Consider the following 22,368-nt stretch of genomic DNA (forward strand, 5'->3'; position numbering starts at 1 on the left):
TGTAGGCTGCCTGGCTGGTCTTATACTCCCAGCCCGGACATGACTGAGAACCGCGCTGGGGGCCCCAATGTCACAGGTGCATCACATGGATCACCAAGCACGGGCTTCTGAGCCCAGTGCTGAGGTCGGGAGGAAACCCCCGATGACGCCATTTTGGCCAGCTGCCCCGTCACGTGCGTGGCAAGCAGGGCCGGTTCGCCTGCCTAATCGCGTACCGCCACATCTTCCTGTCAGGCTATTGGTTCCTCTTTGAGTCTGGTGCAACTCGTCCCACTTGTAACAGGTCACCTCTTCCCCAGAAAAAAGTTCCAATGACATAAGAACCTGAAACTCTGCCCCTTCTTCAGCGAAACAATCCTGTTCTAACCTTCCCTAGCTCATTGCACTGGAAGTAAACCAGAGATGACCACCTTAGAGGTTCTGCTCTTCAGCCTCTTTCCTAATTTTGTAACTTACTCTGCAGGACCTCTTCCCCTTTCCTGCCTTTGTCATGGGTACCAATATGTATCACAAACTCTGACTGCTCATTCTCTCCCAAGAATATTCTCTTCCTGCTCAGAGACATCCTGGACCCAAGCAGCTGGGAGACAACACACTATCCTGGAGTCTCCTTTGCGGAGGCAGAATCTCCATCTATTCCCCTATCGTATCGCCTATGATTATCACTCTATGTGACTTCACCCATACATCTGAAGATCTGACAGGATCATTGTGCTATTTGTCTGCCTTGTCCAGATAGGTCAATCCCCTCAGCATGATCCAAAGGAGTATACTTGTGCTGAGGGGAATGGCCAAGGGTACCTTGCACTGCCTTCCTATTCCCTTTCCTCTCCTGTCTATCACCCAGCCGCCTTCCTCCCACCTTCTAGGTGCGATTGCATCCCTGTAACTCCTGTCTACCACCCTCTCAACCTTCCGAATGATGTGGAGTTGATCCACCTCCAGCTCCAATATCCTAACACAGTCTGTAAGGAACTGTAGTTGAGTGCACTTCTCACAGTTATCAGGGATACTGTTGGTTTCCCTGACTATCCACATTCTGCAAGAGGAGCATGTCCAGGTCATTGATAAAAAAAAATCACAAAGAAAACGCGTCCAAGAACAGATCCCCATGGAAAACCACTGTTCACTGACCTACATGCAGAATAAAAGCCATCTACAACCACCCTCTGCCTTCTGTGGGCAAGCTAAATCTGCATGCACAAGGCAAGGCCTCCTTGGATTCCGTGCCTGAATTTCTGAATGAGCCTTGGAAGGGAAATCTTATCAAATGCCTGACTGAAATCCATATACAGTACACAACATTTAACAGTCTACCTTCATTAATGTGCTTTGTTACATCCTCAAAGAATTCACTCAGGCTTGTGAGACATAACCTTCCCCAGATTAAGCCATGCTGACTATTCCTAATCTGATTATGCCTTTCTAAATACTTGTAAATCCTGTCTTTTAGGGTCTTCTTCAACAGTTTTCCCACTGCTGAAGTAAGAACACAATGTTGGAGAAACTCAGCAGGTCAAACAGTGTCCTTCATATAGCAAAGGTAAAGATACATATCCAATGTTTCAGGCTTGAGCCCTTCACCAAGCATGGAAAAATGATGGCAGGCATCTGAACAAATGGGGGAGGGGGGGTGGAGGCATGGTTGCAAAGACAGGAGGTAATAGGTGAAGAAGGGAAGGAGGGGACAACAGCAAGCAAGGGGAGGAGGCATGGCTAGCTGAATAGAGAGGAAAGGAGAGGAGGAGAGCTGGAAGGGGGAAGGGAAGAGGAGGAAGGGGGAGGGAGATGATGAGAGCAGGTTAGCAGAAACCAGAGAAATTGATGTTAATGCCATCTGGCTGGAGAGGGCCCAGCCAGAAAATCAGGTGTTGTTCCTTCAATTTGCGGGTGATCTTGGCGGGATAGCACATAAGGCCATGGACAGACATGTGAGTGTGGGAGTGTGACACAGAACTGAAATGGTTGGCTACTGGGAGGTCTCAATCACTAGTGCAGGCAGAGTGAAAGTGCTCAGTGAAGCAATCTCCCAATATGCATCCAGTCTCTCCTATGTAGAGAAGGCCACAAAGAGAACACTGGATGCAGTAAATCAGTCCTGCAGATACACAAGTGAAGTGTTGCTTCACTTAAAAGGCCTGTTTGGGGCTCCGGACCATGGTGAGGGAGGAGGTGTAGGCACAAGTGTGGCACCTCCTGCGGCCACAGTGGAAGGAGCAGGGTGGGGAGGAATGCAATAGGTGAAGAGGGATGAATGCACCAGGTAGCGCAGAGGGAGCAGTTCCTATGGAAGGCAGAGAGGAGAGGAAAGGGGAAGATGTATCTGGTCGTGGGATCTTGTAGTAAGTGCCAGAAGGTTTGGAGGATGATATGTTGGATGCAGAGGCTGGTGGGGTTGTAGGTGAGGATAAGGGGATTTTGTGTTTGTTGCATCTGGGGGCAGAGGGGGCCAGGGCAGATGAGCGGGAAATGGAGAAGATGCGGGTGAGGGCTGAGTTGATAGTGGTGGAGGGGAAACCATATTTGTGGAAGAAGGCAGACATTTCAAAAGATCTAGACTGGAAAACCTCATCTTGGGAGCAGATGAAGAGAAATTGAGAGAAGGGAATAGAATCTTTGCAGGGCACATGGTGTGAGAAAGTGTATTCCAGGTCGTTGTGATAGTTTTTTTAAATTTTTTTATTTTTCACACCATAAACCACATTGACCATGATACATACATTTTCCTTTTCAAATATATACAGTGTCATTTTCTCTCCCCCCTCCCTCCTCCCATCCCACCCTCCCTACCTCCCCCCCATCCATTTAAAGTACAAAATCTAAGATACATTAAACCAGTCAAACAATGTTGTCATTCAATAAAAATAAACAAGAAATTCCACTGAGTCAGTTCTTTTCATTTCCTTCTCCTTTCGTTAATTTAGGTAGTGAATGTCCCCGGCAGGTTTTCTCTATTGTGTTTCATGTAAGGCTCTCATATTTGTTCAAATATTTCAATATTATTTCTTAAACTATATGTTATTTTTTCTAATGGCATACATTTATTCATTTCTATATACTATTGTTGTATTTTCAAATTATCTTCCAATTTCCAGGTTGACATAATACATTTTTTTGCTACGGCTAGAGCTATCTTAACAAATCTTTTTTGTGCACCATCCAAATCAATTCCAAATTCTTTGTTTTTTATGTTACTTAGGAGGAAGATCTCTGGATTCTTTGGTATATTGTTTTCTGTAATTTTATTTAATATTTGGTTTAGATCTTCCCAAAATTTTTCTACTTTCTCACATGTCCAGATTGCATGAATTGTTGTTCCCATTTCTTTTTTACATCGAAAACATCTATCAGATACTGTTGGGTCCCATTTATTTAACTTTTGAGGTGTAATGTATAGCCTGTGTATCCAGTTATATTGTATCATACGTAACCTCGTATTTATTGTATTTCTCATCGTTCCAGAACATAATTTCTCCCGTTTCCTTTTTTATCTTTATATTTAAATCTTGTTCCCATTTTTGTTTAGTTTTACCATTTGTTTCCTCATTCTCCTTTTCTTGCAGTTTAATATACATATTTGTTATAAATCTTTTGATTATCATTGTATCTGTAATCACATATTCAAAGTTACTTCCTTCTGGTAACCTCAGTCTGCTTCCTAATTTGTCCTTCAAGTAGGATCTCAACTGGTAATATGCCAGCACTATATCTTGAGTTATATTGTATTTATCTTTCATTTGTTCAAAGGATAATAATCTATTTCTTGAAAAACAATTTTCTATTCTTTTAATCCCTTTTTTCTCCCATTCTTTAAAGGAAAGGTTATCTATTGTAAAAGGGAGTAACTTATTTTGCATCAATATTAGAATTGGTAATTTGTTTTATTCCTTTCTACATGAATCCTTTTCCAAATATTGAGTAGATGATGTAATACTGGAGAACTCCTACGTTGTACCAATTTTTCATCCCATTTATATATTATGTGTTCAGGTATCTTTTCCCCTATTTTATCTAATTCTAATCTAGTCCAATCTAGTTTTTCCCTTGTTTGATAAAAATCTGATAGGTATCTTAATTGTGCGGCTCTATAATAATTTTTAAAGTTTGGCAGTTGTAAGCCTCCTTGTTTATACCATTTTGTTAATTTATCTAGTGCTATCCTCGGTTTCCCCCCTTTCCATAAAAATTTCCTTATTATTTTCTTTAACTCCTTGAAGAATTTCTCTGTCAAGTGTATTGGCAATGCCTGAAATAGGTATAATATCCTTGGGAAAATGTTCATTTTAATACAGTTTATCCTTCCTATTAGTGTTAATGGTAAATCTTTCCAATGCTCTAAATCGTCCTGTAATTTTTTCATTAGTGGATAATAATTGAGTTTATATAGATGGCCGAGATTTTTATTTATTTGTATACCTAGGTATCTTATTGCTTGCATTTGCCATCTGAAAGGTGATTCCTTCTTAAATTTTGAGAAATCCGCATTATTCATTGGCATTGCTTCACTTTTATTTACGTTAATCTTGAAACCCGACACTTCTCCATATTCCTTCAATTTCTTATATAATTCTTTTATTGATAGTTCTGGTTCTGTTAAGTATACTATAACATCATCCGCAAATAAACTGATTTTATATTCCTTGTCTTTTATTTTAACCCTTTTATATTATTTTCTGTTCTTATCAATTCTGCTAGTGGTTCTATAGCTAACGCGAACAATAAGGGTGATAGTGGGCATCCCTGCCGTGTTGACCTGCTTAAGTTAAATTGCTTTGATATATATCCATTTACTGTCACTTTCGCCAATGGCCCCTTATATAATGCTTTAATCCAATTAATATACTTCTCTGGTAAACTGAATTTTTGCAATACTTTGAATAAATAATTCCATTCTACTCTGTCAAAGGCCTTCTCTGCGTCTAAAGCAACTGCTACTGTTGGCGCTTTACTCCCTTCTACTGCATGAATTAAGTTAATAAATTTACAAATATTGTCTGTTGTGCGTCTTTTTTTAATAAATCCAGTTTGGTCTAGATTTACCATTTTAGGTACATACTCTGCTAATTTGTTTGCTAATAGTTTAGCTATTATCTTATAATCTGTGTTAAGTAATGATATTGGTCTATATGACGCTGGTGAGAGTGGATCTTTCCCTTGCTTTAGTATTACTGTAATTATTGCTGTTTTACATGAATCTGGTAAGCTTTGTGTTTTATCAATCTGGTTGATTACTTCCAGGAGGGGAGGAATTAATAAATCTTTAAATGTTTTATAGAATTCTATTGGGAATCCATCCTCTCCTGGTGTTTTATTATTTGGTAATTTTTTTATTATCTCTTGTATTTCTACTATTTCAAATGGTTCTGTTAATTTATTTTGTTCCTCTATTTGTAATTTTGGTAGTTCAATTTTAGTGAAAAATTCATCTATTTTCCCTTCTTTCCCTTCGTTTTCAGTTTGGTATAACTGTTCATAGAATTCGGTCGTTGTGGTAGTTGAAGGGTTTGTAGTATATGTCGGTGGAAAGCCTATCTCTGAGATGGAGACAGAGAGATCCAGGAAGGGGAGAGTGTTAACAATATAACCATATAACAGTTTATGGCATGGAAACAGGCCATCTCAGCCCTTCAAGTCCACACCGGTTCACTCAAACAACTCTGCTAGATCTCCCCATCTATTCTCCGCCCATAACCCTCAAACCCCCTCTTATCCATGTATATATCCAGCCTCCTCTTAAATGAAAGAATTGACTCTGCCTCAACTATTTCCTCTGGAAGATTATTCCATTCAGCCATAACTCACTGAGTGAAGAAGCATCCTCTAATGTTTCTCCTAAAAGTTTTCCCCCTTCCCTCAACTTGTGTCTTCTATTTTTCAAAAAGAGAGTCTACTTGCATCTAGTCTAACTATTCCCTTCATAATTTTAAACACCTCTATCAAATCCCTTCTCAACCGTCTACGTTCCAAGGAATAAAGTCCAAACCTCTTCAATATTTCTCTGTACTCTAGGTATTTTAAGCCAGGCAACATCCTTGTAAATCTTCTCTGCACCCTCTCCACCTTATCTATATCCTTCCTATAATTTGGAGACCAGAACTGAACACAATACTCTAAATCTGGCCTCACCAACGCTTTAAACAGTCGCAGCATCATTTTCCAGCTCCTATACTCTATACTATGATTTATGAAGACTAACATACCAAATGCCTTCTTAATCACCATGTCAACATGGGAATCCACCTTTAAGGAATGATGCACAATAACTCCAAGAATTCTTTGTTCTTGTGCATTCCCCAATGTCCACCCCTTTACTACATATGTCTTATTTTGATTATTTTTTTCCGAAATGAAGCTCCTCACACTTCTCTACATTAAATTCCATCTGCCATCTTTCAGTCCAATTTTCCAGACAAACCAAATCCCTCTGCAATCCCTGAAAACCTTCCTCGTTATCCACCACTGCCCCTATTTTCATATCGTCTGCGTACTTACTTACCCAGTTAACCACTCCATCATCCAAATCATTAATATAAATTATGAACAACAGGGGACCTAGCACCGATCCTTGAGGCACACCACTCATCACAGGCTTTCATCCTGACAGACAGTTGTCCACCATGACCCTCTGCTGTCTCTCCTCCAGCCACCTCTGAACCCATCTTACTATTTCTCCATTAATCCCTAGTGACTGAATCTTCCTTAATAACCTTTCATGTTGAACCTTATCAAAAGCTTTGCTAAAATCCAGATAGACTACATCAACTGCCCTACCTTCATCTACCTTTCTTGTCACTTCTTTGAAAAACTCAACAAGGTTCATCAAACATGACTTCCCCTTCACAACCCATGCTGGATGCTCCTAATCAATCTCTGCTTATCTAGATATTTATACACATCATCTTTAAGAATACTCTCCATAACTTTCCCTACCATCGAAGTCAAGCTTACAGGCCTATAATTACTTGGCCAACATCTCGTGCCTTGTTGTCATAGATGGACCAGGTGAGTTTGAGATCGGGGTGGAAGTTGGTCGCAAAGTGGATGAAGTTGACAAGCTCATCGCGGGTGCATGAGGCCGTCCCAATGTAGTCGTCTATATATTGGAGGAAATGTTGGTGGTTCTTGCCTGTGTAGGCTTGCAGCATGGATAGCTCCACAAAGCCCACAAGCAGGCAGACGTAGCTGGGCCCCATGCAGGTACCCACGGCTACTCCTTTGATTTGGAGGAAGTGAGACAAGTTAAAGGAGAAGTTGTTTAAGATGAGGACAAGTTCTGCCAGACAGAGGAGGGTGGTGGTAGAGAGTGACTGGTTTGGTCTTTGGTCTAGGAAGAAGTGAAGTGCTTTCAGGTCTTCTGTATGGGGTACGGAGGTATAAAGGGATTGGACATCCATTGTGAAGATGAGATGGTCCAATTCAGGGTTTCTGAAGTCATTGAAGAGATGGAGGGCATGTGAGGTATCACGGATATGGTTGGGGAAGAATTGGACCAGGGGAGAAAAGATAGAGTCAAGGATAGATGAAACTAGTTCAGTGGGGCAAAAGCAGTCAGAACCAATGGGTCTACATGGATGATCAGGTTTATGTAAGTTGGGTAGGAAGTAGAAACGAACAGTGCAGGGATGGGAGACAATGAGGTTGGCAGCCATGAGCAGGAAGTGACCATAGTTGATGAGGTTGGAGATGGAGTTGGAGACAGTGGCTTGATGAGCCTTGCTGGTGTCTGTGGGAGGGGTAGGTAGGAGGAGATGTCTGAGACAAGGTAGAGGTCATTGCACCCACCAGACCACAAGTCACCACCCTTGTCTGTGGATTTGATAGAGAGGTTGGGATTGTCGCGGAGAGAGTGGCAGGCAGAGCATTGTGAGGAGATGAGGTTGGAATATGTGGGGGGTGGGGAATGGTGATGAAGTTGAAATAGTTGATGTCTTGGCAACAGTTGGAAATAAAAGGATCCAGAGTGGGCAGCTGGCCAAGATGAGGTGTCCAGGAGGTGGAAGAAGGCTTAGAGCGGGAAAAAAGGTCTTGGTTGGGGGAGGGGAGGGGGGTGGAGAGTCACAGTTATGAAAGTGGGCCCAGAGATAGAAGCAATGGAAGAAGAGTTTGCCATCGTGGCATGCACCAAAATCATTAAGGTGTGGGTGGAGGGGGACGAAGGTAAATCCTCTGCTGAGGACCGAGCTCTCCGTCTCAGAGAGGGGAAGGACAGGGGGGACCAAGTAGGAGTCAGATTGGAAATTGGTGTTGTTGAGTGTGTTGGGGGTATTAGGAGGGTTGGGGAGTTCAGAGGGTGGAGATGGAAGGTGGGGGAGTTGAGGGGGAAGGTGGAGGTATGGGAAGGTTGAAGGGGAGAGGGGAGGGCTAGAGAGTTCATAGAAGGAGGTTGAGAGAGAGAGAGGTGGGAAGTGGAGGAGATCAGAGTGGGGAGATGGGGGTTAAGGGTGACCAGAGAGATGGGGAGGAGATGAGGTCTGAGGGTTAGTCACCCTTTACCACCACCCGCTTCCATGTGGCAGAACTTGTCCTCACTCTAAACAACTTGTCTCACTTCCCCTTATGCAATTTTGGTATATAAAGGACACTGATCTGCTGAGTTTCTCCAGCATTGTGTTTTTACTTCAACTGTGGTGTCTGCAGATTTTTGTGTTTTACTTCTGCCCACTGCTGAACTAAGACCCAATAATTTCCTGGGTTATCTCCACTGTCTTTCTTGAACAGGGGAACATTTGCATCCCTCTAATCATACAGTAATTCTCCTGTTCCCAATGACAATGCGAAAATCTTTACCAGTGACGCAGCAATCTCCTCCCTCATTTCCCACAGCCTTAAGTAAATCTTATCTGTTCCTGGTGACTTATCTAATTTCATGTTTTTCAAAAGCTTCACCGCATCCTGTTTCTTAATGTCAATATGCTCAAGTAAGTCTGCTTTAAGACATTCTCAGAATTACCAAGGTTCTGATGAATATTGAAGCCAAGTACTGTATTCCTGAAGGACCTCTTTTCCCTCCTTCAACTACATACACACATTTCCACCATCACCCCAGATTCGTCCTATCCTTACACAACTTATATATGAAAAATGCCTTAGGGGATTTCTTCATCCTGCTTGCCAAGGCCTTTTCTTGGCCCCTTCTATCTCTCCTAAATTCTTCTGTAAGCTCTTTCCGGCCAATCTTGTAATTCTCTAGAGCTTTATCAGTTCCTATCATCTTAAACCTCTCGTAAGCTTTTATTTTCTTAACCAGATTATCTAAATCCCTTGTACACCATGATTTTTTTCACTTTACCATCATCAATGAATATATTGGTGCAGATTGCCATGCAAATATTCCCTGTTTACATCTGTTTCTGATTTATACTTCAAAGATCTTGCCTTATAGCATCATATTTTCCCCTTGAATGTCTTCCCAAGTGTCTACCCCTACACCATTCCAGTGCTATCGTAAAGGAGAGGGAGTTGTGATCATTTTTTTCATTCTGTATGCTTCCTTAGTCAGTTTATCAGCTTATGCTGTAATTTTCAGAAATCCTTGTACATTTATTTTAAATGTCTCCTTGTTCCTCACTGCTTGCTGAGCATCTAAACAATCATTGTTAATGCTGTTATTTGCTGACTTTCCCCCTATCCAAATTTATATCCTCTGCCCATTTCTCTGACACACCTGTCACACAATCAGAAATACACACATGCCATCTAACCCGTGTCTTGTAAAGTTACAACAGTACATCCCAACTTTCATATTCCATGCCCCAACCTGTGAAGACAAGCATTCAATACCTCTCCATCTATCTGTGTTGTCACTTTTATGGGCTTGAATCTCAAAGTTTTCCTGTTCATCACCTTTCCTGAAGTCCCAACCATTTTCTGCATGTGCTTCCATAATCTGACTTCACAAAATGCATCACCTTCTACTTGTTGGGATTAAATTCCATCTTCCATTCTTTCATTTTGAACAATATCCAGCTGCAGCCACAAAATTCCTTGCTATCTATAACACCTCCACTTTTTGTGCCACCTATAAACATACTGATTATACATTCACATCCAAGTTGTTACAACAGCAAATGTCCAAGCACCAATCTCAGTGGTACACCACTGGTCTCAGACCTTTTATCGGAAAACCATCCTTCAGCTGCACTCTGCCTTCTGTCTTCCCACCAACTTTTGAAAAATCAGCTCACCTTGGCTCCCCTGTCAAGTCACCTTTATTTATTGTTCATACCATACTCGCACGATAAAGATGAGATAGCATTTCCCCAGGACCACAGAGCATATTTACATAAATATAAGATAGAAGTTAAACACATTTAAAATATTAAGATTTATACACTAACATCCCACAGTACCCAATCCCCAAATGTTATGGGAGTTCAGGCTTGGGGGAAAAAGCTGATGCCCATTTTGGACATAGGGCCCTGAGTGCACTAAAACCTCCTACTAGATGGCAGAAGAGAGAAGAGTTTACGTGAGGGGTGTGCGGAATCCTTCATAATGTTTATTGCCTTACACCTGCATCAAGTGTTGTAGATGTCCTTCATGGAAGGAAGAGAGCTCCTAATGATCTTTTTCACTATTCTCTGCAAGGTCTTGTGGTCTGAGGTGGTACAGCTCCCAAACTAGGCAGTGATGCAGTTGCACAGGATGCTCTCAATACATCCTCTGTAGAAGGTAGTGAAGATGAAGGTGGGAGATGAATCTTCCTCACCCTTCACAGGAAGTAGAGGTGCTGCTGGACTTTCTTGCCTATGGAGCTTGAGTTAAGGGACCATGTGAGGTTGTCTGCTAAGTGGACTTCAAGGAACTTAATACTCTTGACAACTTCAATGGTAGAGCTGTCAATGATCAGCGGAGCGTGGTTCCCCCCGGGCCAAGTCAATAGCTATCTCTTTTTGGTTTTTTTGTTGTTCAGATACAGCTTGTTGGCTGTGCACCAGTCCGTTAGCAACTGCACCTCATCTCTGTACACTGACACCTCATTCTTACTGATCAGGCCCACCGCGATCATGTCGTCAGCGAACTTGATGATGTAGTTCGAACTGTCTTTAGGTGCACAGTCGTGGGTGAGCAGAATGAATAGCAGTGGACTCAGCACACAGCCCTGCGGGGCTCACTGTGATGGTCTTGGAGATGCTGTTACCGATCCAGACTGCCTTAGGTTTCCCCGACAGGAAGTCAAGGATCTACTTGCAGAGGGAGGTGTTTGGACCCATGACGCTCAACTTCATTATCAGGAATTGAGGTATGATTGTGTTGAATGCTGAACAGCATTCGAACATAATAGTCTTTGTTTTCCAGGTGAGTGAGGGCTAGATGCGTTAACCGTCTGGACCAGTCTTTGTCAATGTCTGAGTCTGACTAACATCCATATAGATAATGTCTACTGTCCTACCTTCATCAATCTCCTTAGTTATCTTCTAAAATGCTTCGTCATAGTCATGAGACAGATTTTCCATACAGATTATTTCTGATCATCTTCAGCTTTTCCAAATGTACATAAACCTTTTCCTTCTGTATTTTCACCAATACATTTTCTACCATGAGGTAAGAGGAATTTTTTCCCGGCTTTTTCCTGCTGTTTCTTTTAAACAGAGGAATAATCCTCCAGTCTTTTGATACTTAGCTGCAGCTGACAAAAATTCAAAAACATCTCTCAGGGCCTCACCAATTTTCTTCTTTGCTTCCCAAAGAAGCCTGAGATAGATCTCGTGTAGCCCTGAGGATTTATCAGCTCTTCTGTGTCTCTTGACCTACAGTCCCTCCTCCTGACAAGTTCAAGTTCATTATTATTTGACTGTTCATATATAACCAGATGATACAGTGTTTCTCTGGACCATGGTGCACACACAATGCACAATACATAATTATGGAAAGGTAGAATTTAAAATGAATACCTATAAATATTTTAGAATTATTTACTCAGTTAAATGATACTGTTTGTCAGTCTCACAGTCTGTGGGAATAAGCTATTTCCCAACCTAGTGGGTGCTGATATAGATGCTCTTGTATCTCCTTCCCAATGGTAGTGGGTCCTAACCTGAACCCTTTATTTTCCATCTCCTTGTCCTCAGTGAATGCAGAAGAAGTATTCATTTTGGACCTTGTCCACTTTGCCTCACTTCATACAGAGATAACCTCTGATACGTCTCATCTTTTCCCGAGAGACTCTCTTGCCCATCAAATACTGTATTGGGTTTCTCCTTTTCCTGGATAAATCTTTCAATATCCTTGGCTGTTCAAAGTTCCTGAATCTTTATTTTCTTTTATCTTTACTGAGGATGTTGGCCCTGAACTCTTCATTGATCTCTTCTAATAGATTCCCATCAATATTGGATTGTTTTACTCACATCTATTTGGTCCCAATCCACTCTCACCAGCTCCTCTTTTCCCTCTATTGAAATGGTTAGCCTAGTGGTTAGCACAACACTAATACAGCACCAACGTCCTAGTTGTGAATGTGGCACTATCTGTAAGGAGTTTGTACATGACCTACTTGAGTTTTCACTTGGTGCTCTGGTTTCCTCCCATCCTCCAAAAGTTCAGGGCTGGCAGGTTAATTGTGTGTAATTGGGTTTCACAGGTTTCAAGGCCTGGAAAAGCATTCTACCATGCTGTATCATAAAAAAATTAACCTCCCCCATCAAATTCCTCTTTTCATCTGAGCAGCAGTTCAACATTGCTCCTAAAGTTGCTAACAATTGTCCTCATATCAACAACACTGCCATGACTTGTCAAATCTGCAAACTTACTTACCATATATTTTATATTCACTTCTGGGACATAAATATACATAAACTGCAAAAGCCCATAAGATCATAAGACATTGGAGCAGAAATTTAGCCCATCGAGTCTTCCCCGTCACTTAATCATGAACTGATCCATTTTCCCTCTTGTCCTAGATTTTCTTTCTACGGTAAACAACCTTTCCACATCTACACTCTCCATGCATTTCAACATTCAAATTGTTTCAATGAGATCAGCTTAAAAAAAATCTTTGTTTTTCTTATCAAAATGAACCCTTTCAAGGTGGTCTTCCATCTTTGCAGGCTTCATTACTCTTTTTAAAATGGGATTAAAACTGAAAATTCCCAGATGCAAAGGGATCTGGGAGTCATTGTGCAGGATACCCTGAAGGTAAACTTGCAGGTTGAGTCGATGGTGAAGAAGGCATCATTTCAAGAGGAATAGAATATAAGAGGTGGGATGTGACGTTGAGGGCACTGCTGAGACCTCATTTGGAGGATTGTGAGCAGTTTTGGGCTCCTCATTTAAGAAAGGATGTGCTGACTTTGGAGAGGGTTCAAAAAAGGTTCACTAGGATGATTTTGGGAATGAAAGTGTTTCATGAGAAGTGTTTGATGGCTCTTGGACTGTATTTGTTGGTCTCAGCAGTGCCCTCAACATCACATCCCACCTCTTATATTCTATTCCTCTTGAAATGATGCCTTCTTCACCATCGACTCAACCTGCAAGTTTACCTTCAGGGTATCCTGCACAATGACTCCCAGATCCCTTTGCATCTGGGAATTTTCAGTTTTAATCCCATTTTAAAAAGAGTAATGAAGCCTGCAAAGATGGAAGACCACCTTGAAAGGGTTCACTTTGATAAGAAAAACAAAGATTTTTTTTAAGCTGCTAAAAGAAAAGATCATAAATTGACCAAATTTAAAGACATTTTTTAAAGCACTTGGCATTGCTGATTATGAAGGAGGCCTGAAGGCATCATACACTATCTCCCTTAATGTAGCAAAGAAAGGAAAATCACATACATTGATGAGGAGATCATAATATCAGTTATTAAAGATGTGATTGAACTGTTATGAAAAAGTCTCTCAACTTATTCTAAAATGTATACCTTTAAGTGCAAGGACAGTAAGCCGACACATTGATGAGATGGCCAGTGATGTGGAGAAAACTTTGGGGTCTGAGCAAGTTTTCCATCCAACTCGATGAGTTAACTTTCGGTTGTTCAAGTATTCTCATGGCCTATGTGAGGTAATTATAGTCAAATCCTAAAGCGCATTGTTGATGAGTTTTTGTTTGCCAACTACCTTAAAGGTGATGCAAAATGTGAGACAATTTTGCAATGCTTAGAGGATTATTTGAAGAAACTCAATGTTCCTCTTGGGAATATTACTGCAGTGGCTACTGACCAGCAATGGTTGGCCGTTACAGAGGATTTGCACCTTATTCAAGGAAAAGGTTCCCGATAAATGTACTGTTTACTGTGTTTTACACAGACATGATCTTGTAGCCAAAAATCTAAGTGGTGAACTACATGCTGCCTTAAAAGTGTGTATCAGGTCAGTCAAAAAAATTAAAGTGCATTCCTCTGAATTTTTCACTGTTTGCAATGTTGTGGAAAAAAAAGAAACTTTTAACCAACTGCTTTTGCACACGGAGGTAAGGTAGTTGTCAAGAGCTGATTGCTTGCAAAGACTTGTTGACTCGTATGACTTCACTGTAGAGTTTCTTACGGATGAGAACCAATCATTATGTGACGAGTTGAAAAAGTGTAAAATCATTTGTTCAATTTGGGAGACCTCTATTCAAAATTTAATGCAATGCAGAAATGTCTGCAAGGTAAAGATATTTCAATGTTTCAAGCCCGAACAATTCTAATAGGTTTCCAAGCTAAAATAGGCCTATTTAAATCTTCATTGACATGTAGAGATTATAGGTATTTTTCAAACTTACGGAAACTGGAAAAAGGAGAAGATGAAAACATTTCAATCTGTGACCTAAAGATATACATGAATCACTTAGAAAAATTAAAGGAAGAATTGAAAGTACATTTTGAGGACCTGGAGAAAATGCACATACCTGACTGGATTGTTACACCATTTGATTGGAAATAGGAAATGGAAACATTATATTTCACTTACAAGATGACCTCGTTGATGTGTGTGTGGGTCTCGAAGCTAGATCATTGTTAAAGTAAAAGCTCAGTGACTACTGGAGCAATGTAAATACTAATACTAAATACCCCAAGCTTAGTGCAGCAGGTGAGCCATTTTTACTTGCATTCCCAAGTTAATACATGGTTGAAGTTGGTTTTAGCCATGCAAATGCAATTCTAATAAAGCAGAGTGTTAAAGGCCCAGAGAACTTCAAAACCCAGCAACAATAGAAATTCACCAAGACAAATGGTCACTTAAACAAAAGTTAATTTTAATTTTCATTAAACATAAAAACAAGATCAAATTTTAACTTATTACTATTAACAACCCCCTTCTAATTCTAAGTGCACATATTGGTGGATATAAATTCAGAAAAGTTCATTAATTCACAGTCCAATCTCACTTCTCACTCCTCCAAGTTCACCAGTATCAGGCAATTCTTATACCGTGCACAGAATTTAATATTTATGAATCTTCACTAGACTTTGGTGTATGAAAGGTAAATGGTTACTGCTCAGGAGGGTTCTTGTTGGTTTTCAGAGAGAGAATTTCGCTTGTTGGACACACACAAACTGATTCCTTCCGATCAGCCATTTCAGTGTCTTGCCAAAGAAACTTTCCCCATCAGGGTTTTCCAGATGATAACCTCTTTCTTTCAGGTCCTCACAGAATTCCTTTTCTGTTTCTCTTATCTCAGGTGAAACATTATACAGCCAGTCATCTCCTCTTGGATGGACCACAAAGGCTTTGAACAGGCTGAACTCAGAACTCACAACCGGTCTTCAAAATAGGGTTTCAGACAAGCTTTCAAAGCCACTGCAGTAAACCAAACCAACACTCTCTCTCTCTCTCTCTCTCTCTCTCTCTCTCTCTCTCTCTCTCTCTCTCTCTCTCTCTCTCCTCTCTGCGTGCAAAATCACATGACCTTCTTAGAACAGCAAACTGCATTCAGACAGATTGTGGCACTGGACCCAATCTTCTGAGCCTGTTCATCTGTTGCTTTCAAAACAATAATCCATTACTACACATGTCTAATTAATATCTACTTGTGTAGTCCTTCAGCAAAGCAGTTTTCCATTGTCTTTACAAAGGCATTGGTTTCCTGGACTGTCTGGCGTGATCAGAGCACTGGCATTTTAAATGAGATCTTTGTTGTGAAGTGTTCATGTTTGTCTGTCACAAGAGGAACAGAATTAACCTGGTAAAGTGTGGTAACTTACAGCAAAAACTCACCAATCTCCAACCAAATATCTATGCCCTTGCTACTATTCATCAAACACATCCTTCCCATTAGCAATGCCAAGCAATTCAACAAAAAATCAAGTTAATTTATTTTTAGTGTGTTTGATATCACCTAATGTAATTATGACATTTTTCTTCTTACTATTAATACTATTAAATATTATTATTATTCACATAAATATGTCCAGAAATAGAAACTGAGAAGGGATAACCAAATGCAAAGATGAAATGAATCTTATCGAGAATAAATAATGATGGAAAAAGGTGAAGAAATTATTACCTTTAAATAGAGAAATTAATCATTGGAAATATTTATTTATTTATTTGTTTGTTTGTTTTACATGCTTGGGGTCGATGAGAGATCAAGGATTCCATGAAGAGGTTGATGGTTTAAAAAGTCTGACAATCCCTGAGTTTGATAGACAGTGATTAGTCTCTGCTCTGCACAGAATATAATATACATGTGGCTGAAATAAGGCTGATTAGCTGCACAGATGGCATTCTAATACCCACTACTGGTAATTTAAGATCAAACCACCTGCCTGTCAATTCCTGTGGAAGTTAGTGTCATCATTATGAAAATTCAATGAGCAGAAATTAATCATATCTAGTTCAAAACCTTGCAATGAAAGAGTTCACATTGGGGCAGTCGGTATGACTTCAGACTCCGCAACGCAGCATATAAACAGGAACAATATGATACACACACACACACACACACACACACACACACACACACACATATATATATATAATGTAGATATATGTGTGTTTACTGACCTTCATACTTCTCTCCTAATCTAAGTGGAAAGAGCCTACTTGCATTTACTCTGTCTATACCCCTCATAATTTTGTAAACCTCTATCAAATCTCTTCTCATTCTTCTACACTCCAAGGAATAAAGTCTTAACCTGTTTAATCTTTCAATGTAACTCAACTCCTAAAGACCCAGCAACATCCGAGTAAATCTTCCCTGCACTCTCTCAATCTTATTGATATCCTTCCTGTAGTTAGGTGACCAGAACTGCACAAAATATTCCAAGTTTGGCCTCACCAATGTCAAATGCAACCTCACCATAACATCCCAAGTCTTGTACTCGATACTTTGATTTCTGAAGGCCGATATGCCAAAAGCTTTCTTTACAGCCCTGTCTACCTGTGATGCCACTTCCAGAGAATTATGTATCTGTATTCCCAGATCCCTATGTTCCTCCATATTCCTCAGTGCCCGACCATTTACTGTGTAGGTCCTGTTACGAGCCCAGAGACCCCAAAAACTAGCAGCAACAGAAATTCACCAAGACAATGGTTACTTAAACAAAAATATTTTTAATATTCTTCCTACATAATAAGATCAATATTTTACCTATTACTATTAACTTAACCCCCCCTTCTAATTCTAAGCACATGTCTATGTAATGTGTATGTGTATGTGTTCAGGAAAGTTCTTTGTTTCACTGTCCAATCATTCACTTTTCATTTTTCCAAGTTTACTGGTATCAGGCAATTTTCCTACTGTGCACAGAATTTAACATTTAATATCTTCACCAGTCACTGGTGCTTTAACTTAAAATGTTAATGCTAAGGAAGGTATATCTTGGTTTCAGAGAGAGATGTTCATTGTTTGTTGGACACACACAAACTGATCTCCTTCAATCAGCCACTTCAATATCTTGTCGAAGAAACTTGTCCCCTCGTGGGTTTTTCCAAAAGATAACCTCTTCTTCCAGGTTACCAAAGAGTTCATCTTTTTCCTCTATTTCAGGAGAAACACAATAACCAGCTAAAGCCTCTTGTCACTTTTTAACATAAAACCACACAACACATAGGCCAATACACAACACAGAACTCTGTAACACCTCCCCTGCTAAAAAAAATTGGTCCACAAGAACAATTTTTTAACAATTAATGGAAGTATTACATAAATAAAATAAAATAAACACTCAATTTTTTTACAATATGTGATTAGATTCATATCTACACAGATTAACATCTTGACAAACAATCTGCTATTACGTTATCTGTCCCCTTTATGTGTGTAATAATTAAATCATACTCTTGTAACATTAAGTTCCAGTTCAATAACCGTCTGTTCTTATTTTTCATTTTAGACAGAAAAACTAATGGATTATGATCAGTATATATTATTAATGATTTTTGAGCAGTACAAATATACACATCAAAATGTTGCAACACTAAAACAAGCGCTAATAACTCCTTCTCAATTGTCGAGTAATTTAATTGATGGTTGTTAAACGTTTTTGAGAAGTATGAAATAGGATGTTCCACCATCCTTCTTCTGTAACAGTAGAGCACCAACCGCTTTGTCACTGGCATCCATGGCTAAAAAGAATGGCTTTTCAAAGTTAGGGGGCTAAATGGCATAAAATGGCCTTTAACTTCAGAAATGCTTCCTGACATGCATCTGACCAGATAATTTTTTCTTTCTTTCCAAGTAGTTTTGCTTATGGGAGTGCAATTTCTGCAAAGTTTTTACAAAATCTACAATAGTAGCCAATTATACCTAGAAATCTCCATAGAGCTTTCTCATTACCAAGGATAGGGAACACAGTAATAGCCAATACTTTTGCTCCAACCGGTGCTACCCGTCCCTGTCCTACCACATAACCCAGATAAGTTACAGTGGCATGTCCAAACTCACTCTTGTGCAAATTCACTGTGAGATGTGCTTCACCAGTCTGTGAAATAACTGCTCTAATTCAGCATGTGTTCTTCCCATATATCTGTACTAATTACTAAATCATCGATATAGGTTCCTGTGTGCTCTAAACCCTGAATTAATGCATTAATCATTCTCTGAAATGTGCTAGGTGCATTTTCTATCCCGAAAGGCAGAACATTATACTCATAGAATCCCGAACGTGTAACAAATGCAGAAATCTCTCTGCCTTTCTCTGTCAAAGGAACAGACCAGTATCCTTTTAAAAGATCAATCTTTGTAAGAAACTTAGCCTTCCCCACCTTATCTATACAGTCATCTATTCTGGAAATAGGGAATGCATCAGTCTTTGTCACCATGTTTACCTTTCGATAATATGTACAAAACCTAATTGATCCATCTGGCTTAGGCACCAAAACACAGGGTGAACTCCAATTTGAACTTGATTTTCAGATGATGTCATTTTTGAGCATATAATCCACCACTTGATCCAACAATCTGCTCTTTTCCTGATTAACTCGGTAAGGTTGCTGCTTAATGGTCTTAGCATCACCGGCCTCCACATCATGACAAGCCAGAGTATTTCTTCTTGGAACATCTGGGAATATATCTTTAAATTTCATAAGTAATATCTTCATTTCTTCCCTTTCTGATTTAGTCAAATGCGTTAACTTGGTGTCTAAGTTTTTCAAACCTATAGAATTTTCCAGCCTGGGGCTTATCACTTTCTGTGCTCCATGACCTTCCACGAAACTTATCTCCTCCTTACTTTCCTCTATAACTAGCACCTTGGTTGGAATCCTAGTCTCCTCCTCAGTCATTTTCTCAAAGTAAGGTTTAAGCATGTTCACATAACAGACCTGTGTCTCTCTTCGACGATCAGGCGAATGACATAGGTGACCTGGTTAATTTTTGATTTCACTTTATATGGTCCTGAAAACTGAGCTCTCAAAGGGTTTAACTACATTGAAAACAAAACCAATACTTTGTCGCTAGGTTTAATGTCCCTAATTTTTGCTTTTTGATCATAACAAATTTTCATTTTTCCTTGAGCAGTTTTTAAATTTTTCCTTGCCATCTCGCAAGCCTGAATTTAAATTTGAATTTGAAAACATAATCCAACAGATTTGATTGTATATTATTATGTATCCACTGTTCCTTCAACAATAGTAATGGACCCCTGACTTCATGACCAAACACCAACTCAAATGGACTAAAGCCAAGAGACTCCTGAGTTGCCTCCTCTCTAACAGCAAACAAAAACAAATGGTCTCCTTCATCCCAATCCTTTTTATTTTCCACGCAGTAAGGCTTCATCATATTTTCACAGTTAAATGGAACCTTTCCAAGGCCCCTTGACTTTCAGGATGTTAGGCAGATGACACAATTTGATGGGCTCCCAATTCATACACCACCTGTTGAAATATCCCAGACATAAAATTACTCCCTTGGTCCGATTGAATTTCCCTTGGTAGGCCAAACAGTGTGAAAAAAATTAGCATAGCCTTCACAATCATCTTTGCTTTAATGTTTCTCAGGGAAATAGCCTCTGGAAACCTTGAAGCTGTGCACATGAGTGTTAACAAATATTCATTTCCTGCTTTGGTTTTTGGCAATGTGCCAACACAATCCACTATCACTTTTGAGAAGGGCTCCCCGAAAGCAGGGATGGATTGTAAAGGTGCCACTGGTGGTCCTTGATTAGGCATGCCCACCAGTTGACAAGTGTGACAGGTTCTACAAAAGTTCACAATGTCCTTTCTTAATTTTGGCCAATAAAACTAGTTCTTTATCTTTTCTACCATTTCTGCATTCGAAGATGACCTCCCAAAGGTGTACTATGAGCCAACTTTAATATTTCATTCCTGTAAGTTTTGGGAATTACAACTTGCCTTACTACCGCCCAGTTTTCATTGGCAGGTATCACTTGTGGTCTCCATTTTCTCATCAATATTCCATCTTGAACAAAGTAACCTACTGACATGGTTTCAATTTCCGGGTTAGACTGAATCTTATCTCTTATCCCAGCAAGATCAGGATCATGCTTTTGTCTGGCTATTAATTCTTCTCTTGACAACAGCAAAGCTGGATCCTTAGGTTTGTCCTCAGTGCTTGTCTCCACTACAGGATCATCGCAAACTTTCTCTACCTGTACCTTTTTTCTAGACATGGCTCTAGTAATGGCACACGCAGGGTAGATTTCCAAATCCTTTTCGGACATAAACCAATGGCTTACTTGTGAGTTGCACCGCAGGTATGACTTTACTCTCTGCTAAATCATTTCCTAACAAAAGAGAAACTCCATGCACCGGCAGACTTGATTTTACCCCTATCGTAACTGGGCCATTAACTAAGTCTGATTTCATCACTATTCTATGTGAAGGTAAAGGCTCTGTTTCACCACCAATGCCTTTAATTAACTTCACATCTCCAGTATCGGTCTCCTCACCAAAATTCAAAATGTTGCTTAATACAAGCGATTGGGCTGCTCCAGTATCCTGCAGGATTTTAACTGGCACTTGATTGGATCCTTCTTTAACTGAAATGAAACCTTCAGTCATGAATGTTTTCAAATATCCCTAACTTTCTCACTCTGAACACAGGCAGTTGGTACCACCCCTTTCTCTTGCTTCCTTTTTAGTCCAGGACAATTTGCTATTATGTGCCCTGGCTTCTTACAATAGTGGCAAATAACAATCAAAAAATTTTCCTTCACCCATTTCTCTTCCTCTCTTCCTTTAACCTCACTTTGAGATTTTCTTTCTACTCTACTTGGATTATCAGCAATATTCCTTTGAAAGGTTTTCCCTGGTGTCCACTTAGACTTGTGGGTTAAAGCCAATTCTTGCCAAGTTTTTATATTTTTTTCTGCCAAGTACACTTGAATATCGTCAGGAACACAATTTTTAATCTCCTCAATCAGAATGATTTCCCTCAATAAATCAAAATTATTTTGTATTTTCATTGCGGCACACCACCGATCAAAACACACAACCTTCCTATAAGCAAAATCCAGGTAAGATTGAGTTGCTGCCCTTATTAAATTTCTAAACTTTTGTTTATAAGCTTCTAGGACTAGTTCATAAGATCGGAGTATAGCCTGCTTTACAAATTTGTAATCAGCTGCTTGTTGTACCGTGAGACACGAATACACCTGTTGGGCTTTCCCTTTAAGAACACTTTGTAGCAGGAGTGACCACTGCTCTGGTGGCCATTTTAAATTTACAGCTACTTTCTCAAAATGCTGGAATTGCAAGTCTATTTCAGCTTCCTCAAATGGAGGAACTAACCTCACTTCTCTACTGACCAGAAACCTCTCCTCCTGACCAGCACGTGGGTTTTGGGCTTCTCCCTCTCCTTGGGTTAGTGTCAGCTTTAAGTTAGCTAGTTCTAGCACATGCTTCCATTCTTCCTCTCTCTCCTCCATTTCTGCCTGCCTTACTGCTTCCCGTTCGGCTTTCCTTTCTGCCTCTCTTTTTTCCTCTATCTCTAGTTTTCTCAAAGCCAATTTTACTTCCTCTGAAGTGTTCTCCTTTGGAAACTGTT

The 22,368-nt window shown here is 39.9% G+C and overlaps 1 pseudogene; it reads left to right on the top strand.

Annotated features, from left to right (window-relative positions):
- The first annotated feature begins 11,244 nt into the window (after positions 1 to 11,244).
- On the top strand, positions 11,245 to 16,194 carry LOC138742145 (uncharacterized; annotated as a pseudogene).
- Positions 16,195 to 22,368: the final 6,174 nt, after the last annotated feature.

Source organism: Narcine bancroftii, chromosome 8 (genome assembly GCF_036971445.1).
Source record: "Narcine bancroftii isolate sNarBan1 chromosome 8, sNarBan1.hap1, whole genome shotgun sequence".
Taxonomy (NCBI): Eukaryota; Metazoa; Chordata; class Chondrichthyes; order Torpediniformes; family Narcinidae; genus Narcine; species Narcine bancroftii.